Raw genomic sequence first — 6,755 nt, 5'->3', positions numbered from 1 at the left:
AAATAAATAGCAGATTCTCCAGGTATGTTTTCATCCAAATTTCATGGGAGTTTTGAGCCAATGTTTGAACTAATTATTTACAATCTTTATGTTCTAATATTAACAGCTGGATAGGTGGATTTGTTTATATATATATATATATATATATATATATATATATATATAAAATCTGTTTTTTTATTTATGTGTGTATAAGTTGAGCACCTTGAAAATAATTGTGAGGTTAAAATTTTTTTAATTCTCCCTCAGGTGGATAACGTGTATTATTACACTACAAAATGCCATAAAATGCACATAAAAGACGATAACACTGTTCACTGCAATTATTTGTTGACAATGAAGCACCGAGTGAAATAGCAGGATCCCAACAGCGCTGCAGAGCTGCACTGGACAGAACCTCCAGAGCTCCGAGTCGGTACCAACGGAGCCAAAACGCCGAAAGCACCGAGGTCAGGGCCCGACACTGCTAAATCAACTGCTGCTGCTCTGAGCGAGGGAACACACACACACACACACACACACACACACACACACAGACACACACACACATACCACACACACACACACACACACACACACACACAAACACACACCTTCCATTTGCCAGTGTGAAGGAGTGGAGGAGTGGGGTCAGAAAGAGAGGGAGGGGAGGTGACGAGGGGAGCAGCCAGGAGGACAGGAGGAAAATGAGGGGAGAGAAAAGAAAAGAGAGGACTTAAAAGCGTTTTTCATGTGTCGCTTCAATCCTCTTTTCTTCTCTCCTCTAGTTTCTCTCTCCATCATTATCTCCGTGACAGTATGATTGTGTCTCGTCCCCAGTGTCATTATGCTGTCTCTCCATCTCACTCTCTCTCTCTCTCTCTCTCTCTCTCCCTCCCATCCCCTCTCATCATTATCTCTCTATCTTGTTTCACTTGCCTCTATCTGCATCATCCTTTGCACTCTCTTTGACTCTCCTCCTCTTCCACTCTTTCACGTTCCCCTTCTTTCTGCACCCCTCTCTCCTTAACTCCATTTGCCCTTTGCACCCCTCCCCTCCCTCCCTCCCTCCCTCGCTCATCCTCCCTCTCATCCCACATACCTATTACATTCCCTCTATCCATCTTCCCCTCCATCATCAGTATCATTGTGTCTTCCCCTTGTGTCATTACGTCTCTCCCTCTTTCGCTCCCTCGCTTTTTGCCATCATTATCTGGCTGCCATATTGGCTCTGTCCTGTTGTCATTACAGGCGTCTCTGTGTTTCCTCTCTCTTGTTTTCTGTTCCGCCCACTCACCTCCTATAAATATCACACAATGAGCAAATACCATCTCTCTCTCTCTCTCTCTCTCTCTCTCTCTCTCTCTCTCTCTCTCTCTCTCTCTTCCCTCTCTCTCTCTCTGTCTCCCGTTCTCTGTCAGCGCCCATCAACCAGTTTAAGCCAATGGACAACTGCGCCGTCGACACTCGATGCCGAGAAAACCGTTTGTTTCAAATGTTTTTTTATTGCTGCATCCTGCACAGACGAGCAATAAAGGGAAAAATCCTGGTTTAGTTCTTTGAAAGATGTGTGGTAGGTGTGCGTGTGTTTTGTTTGTTTGTTGCTTTATCTGGAATAGACCACCAGTGTGAGAGATTAATTGATAGTTTTGACGGTCGCAACAACAAAACAGCACTCGCTCTTCTCTCAATTGTGGGGAATCGATCATAGAGGCAATTTCGCAAGTTTGTGATTAAAAAACGTCGAGGTTGCATCGGCAACCGTGGTTCCCTGAGGAGGGACCAGATCTATTAATCATGGGACTGATCGTCAGATCACGTTATCCAATCGAAACGCTCTGCATTCACACCTGAAAAAGCAGAGGCAGTGACGACCGAATGCTTCCGTCCCAACCACGCAGGTATGTATCACGGCTCGAGTTCCGCTTCCTCCTCTTTTCACTATGCTCTTATGGTGATCACCTGAGGGAGGTTCACATAATAACATACCCCCCACTGGCGTGTCTGTCGCAGACATAAGAGTCGAGGAAAAATGCTAACGGGATACTTTCTGTGACACCTGCATACTCAGGTGCATACTGCATACTGAGATGCAACATGTAAAAGCGCCCCTATGTGAGTGGGGAGCTCCAAGACGCTGCCCGACATATCCTCCACCGACGCCCCCCCGAAGAGGGCCCAAGAGGAGGACGCTCCCGTGGTGGAGTGTGTGGCCAATAGGCCAAGTCAATGGCTTCCACCAGCCATTGAGCCAAGCGCTCCTGTGACAGGGGACCACCCTTTGCTTGGGTGCCCAAACACGCAAACAACTGGTCCCCACGCCCAAAGTCCTTTGTGCGGTCTGTATAACACTGCAGAGCCCGAACCGGCACAAAGTGTTCAGCCTCTCCTGCTCCTCTGACTTAAATGGGGGTGGGGAGAAGGCCGCTAACTCAGTAACCTGACTCTGAAATGGAGTGGTAATGACCTTCGGGGTGAAAGAAGCATTTTGACGCATGACACTCTATCACCTCCACCCACAAACTGTATGCAGGATGGGTGGACTGACAGTGCCTGCAGCTCACCTATCTGTTTCGCCCAGGCGAGCGCCAGCAGAAAGTCTTCAGAGAAACGATCTTGATGCCTGCGGTGTGTATAAGGATTCAAATGGACACCCTGACATACTACTACCAGTAGACTACCAGTAACTCCCAAGAAGGGATTGGGCACAGGCATTTCAGCCTGCTACAAAGTGAGACGGCAGTGGCTGATGTGGAGCTGTCCAAGCCCACGCCATGCAGAAATAGCTGCGAGCTACCAGCTATTTCGGGCCACTTTCACCTCAGTAAACAGTTCCTGCAGTAACTGCAATATTGGCCCTGTAGGGCAGTCAGAGGGGGCGTATCCCCACTGTTCACACCACTGGGAAATAATACGGCACCTCAATGTGTACTGGGAGTGAAAAGAGGGTGCCCTGGTGCTCTGTAAAGTGGCAACCACTGCATCTGAGAGGCCCAAAGCTGGGAGCTTCTCCCTCGGAGGCACAAGGCCCTAAGGTGCCATACGCCTGCCTTGGAACGCAGCATGTGGAGGGGTAGCGCCACAGCCGCCGCCATCATCATGCCCAGCAGCTTTTGACACAGAAGTTCAGACCATTCGGGTCTGAACTGTGACGCATATGACTTGATGGCCTGCGGACCATCATAGAAGCTGAGTCCAATTCCATGCCCAGAAAAGGGAGGTCTTGGCTCGGAATCAATCCACTTTTCTCCATTTTGACAGCAAAGCCTAGACCTCCCAGGTGAGAAAGGGTTAATCTGGCCACCTGTTAGACTCATTCCTGGGAGTGGCTGCAGATGAGGCAATCATCCAGGTAGGTGTACATTCTCATCCCCTGCTGGCATAGCAAGGCTATCGGCACTTCTACACACTTCGTGAAGACCCGTGGGGCTAGAGAGAGATCGAAAGGGTGCTCGAGGAACTTGTAGGCTCTCCCCTGAAAGGCGAAGCATAGGTACTTCCTGTACCGGGGGTTAACGGAGATTTTAAAAGATGCAAATTCCACAAACCAGTCATTTGGTCGAATAAACCTCACTGATTTATGTGTTGTCAGCATCTGGAAAATAATTTTCATCAGATGCTCATTCAACATCTGCAGGTCCAGGATCTGTCCCTTTTAAGGGACCACAAAGTATCTGTAGTGTCCTAGTACCTCCCTCTCTACCAGGACGCTCCGTATCGCTCCCTTTACCAGCAGAGAATGTATTTCTCTCACGAGAACCTCCGCTTGACTGTCTGGGACAACCGCTCCCGGCTCTCCTCCACGAACCTCATTGTCATGAGGCCCATAGCTTCACCAAAGGTGGTGCTGAGGGACACGGGGGCATTGCAGCGGCGCCTTGCCCGAGGGATGGCCTGGTGGTCCTGGTGGGGGGCGTAAAATTCCCCGTCCAGCATGAACACAGCCGTATCCGGGACTGCTGTGGTGGGGACGTCCAACTTTCTGGCCGTGCTCTGGAGACCTCCAGGAGGCTGCCTCCAGCAGCCTCAAGGGGTGCCGAGGAAAGGCTGGGGCTTGGCCCGAGTCTGGGGAGGCTCTCCTCCTCATCGGACTCGTCCCGGTCTGACTACTCCGTCTCGGCCCTAAAACATATCCCCTGCTGCGGTGGGGGTGTGGGAGCAGGGCTAGCACTAGGAGGAGTGGGCTGAGTGAACCACGAACTGGACCAGCGCTTGTGCTAGTGCTGCTGGAGGAGCGTGAGCTTGAGGTATTTCATATAGTGAGCTTGAGGTATTTTATGATGAGATATACAGAATATCAAAAGTCAGTCAATTTAGTCTGACAACTGAGATATGAGAGAGAGAGAGAGAGACACACACACACACACACACACACACACACACACACACACACAAACACACATTAAATCAACACATGTAATGCAAACCGATGACAATGCTACTCCACTACTCCTACTATTGTACCACACACACACACACACACACACACTCTCTCTCTCTCTCGCTCACAAGGCTATGTGAGGAGTAAATCCCGAACGATGTCACGAAACTAGAACTGACTGAAGATAGGTGAGAGGGATGGCGTGTGCGTGTGTGTGTGCGTGTGCGTGTGTGCGTGCGTGCGTGTGTGTGTGTGTGTGTGTGTGTGTGTGTGCGTGTGTGTGTGTGTGTGTGCACGTGCGTGTGCGCGTGTGTGTGTGTGTGTGCGCGTGTGTGCGTGTGTGCGTGTGTGTGCGTGTGTGTGTAGAGCTAAGGGAGAGACCAAAAATAATTTAAAAACTATTTAAAACACGTTTTTTCATGTCACGTTCATGCATGGCTTTGTGCATGTGTTGTCTTTGCATCAAATTTAAATCAACGCTCTTCATTTTTAATAACTGACTCTCTGCACATCTGCTGAGCTTTTATTTTTTCATTTTATCACCTCAGCGTGACCTGGGTCTGTACAGCCGAATGAACGTACCAGTATATTTCACTTGCACTTTTCTAAATGTAAATCATTTAATTAAACTCCAATAAATCAAATCTAGAAGGTGCATTCAGCGCACAAATTAGGAAACAAAGCACTGCGTTGGGAGCACACACACCTCCACCGCGCACGCACGCACGCACGCACGCAGCCGGTAATGTCAGCTGAACATCCTGCTTCATGGATTGAGAGAACTGAGAAGAGGAATTCCATCCCTGGCTGTGGGTGTCCAGGGAGGCAAAGTGGAGGTGGAATAAACATTTGTACTTGAAGTAAACATTTAGCATGAAGACCTTGAACAGCGCTGCAACCGCCGACCCCACCCCAGTCCACTGGACAGACTGTGGACTGATAGCTCCCTTGGTGCAACAGCCGGGTGACGTTATTCATTGTCGACAAAGGACAAGAAGAGAAGAACAGCAATCTTTAATTGTCACACAGCACACCAGACTACAACACATGCACGCACACACACACTCACATGCACATGCTTTGGATGGTGGCCGGTGAAATGAAGCCTCTGCGCCTCTGTCGCTGGTCAGACGATGATGTGTGCATGTTTTTGGTGGGGGTGCGGACTGACGTTAGGTGGAGAAAACCCCATGTGAGCACGGGGAGAACATGCAAACTCCACACAGAAAGGCTCCTTTTTGGGAGCACAGTGCCAACAGCGCCCCAGGCGGGAATCGAACGCAGGACCTTCTTGCTGTGAGGCAGTAGTGCACCGTGCGCAGACAAGCGTGCTTTATCAACATACGTTTAGTTTAAGAAAATACTAAATAAAATCACACAATCAAAAAGCAAACACTGGATTTAGGATGCACGTCATGTCCTTTTCGAACAGCGTTATTTTTCATATTATTTATTTGAATTTATTATTATTATTACTATCATTTGTAGTAGTTTTAATATTATGAATAAATAATAAATACTCATAAAAAACAATGTAATAAAAATATAGTATAATGATTTATCATATTTTTTATTCTAATGTAATATGTATTATTATTATTGGGGGGTTCCTATTTGTTTTTTTTATATTTTCTGGGGTACTATTTGGCCTTTTATTTTCTGTTTGTTACAGTTTCTCTGGTCTCACGTAACGAAATGCCTATAGGAACACGATGACTGCTTGTATTACATTGTAAAGAAACACTAATAATGAAAGCTAGAGCCAGCTTGGTGGCTGACGAGGACATGAATATGAATATGAATATGAATATGAATATGAACATGAATAGAAAATGGGGCTAAATAAGGTGCAGCAGCAGCAGCAGCAGCAGCAGCAGCAGCAGAAGCAGCAGCAGCAGCAGCATCGTGTTGCAGCGTTACACAACCTCCCACTGCTGGAACAGTGGAACACCTCTCAGTGGCTGCAGCAGGACGCCGACAGCCACGAGGGTCCGCATGGAGTCAATGGCAGGAAAAAAAGAAAGTCCTGCGCTCGTTAACAATCGAATAGACAAAGATGTGACAATGGAAATCACTGAGCTCCTACGGCTCAAAACCTTCCAGCGCTGTGCTGAATGGGAAAAACACATATGACTGATTGTCATATTAATGTCATAATATTTTAGGCTGAGTTTATGGATTTTATATATTCCTTGACTGTAAAAAGTCCTTACGTGTGTGTGTGTGTGTGTGTGTGTGTCTATGTGTGTGTGTGTGTGTGTGTGTGTGTGTGTGTGTGTGTGTGTGTGTGTGTGTGTGTGTGTGTCTGTTTTAAAAAAGACTATTGCTTAGGTGTAGAATAAATACGGTGTATTAAAAACAAAAGTTAAATAAACTCGAGCCAGCAGGCAGAGCT

The sequence above is a fragment of the Zeus faber genome (assembly GCF_960531495.2).
Source record: "Zeus faber genome assembly, chromosome: 3".
NCBI classification, from domain to species: domain Eukaryota; kingdom Metazoa; phylum Chordata; class Actinopteri; order Zeiformes; family Zeidae; genus Zeus; species Zeus faber.
The sequence above is the reverse complement of the archived record's forward strand: the minus strand, read 5'-3'. Positions refer to the sequence as shown.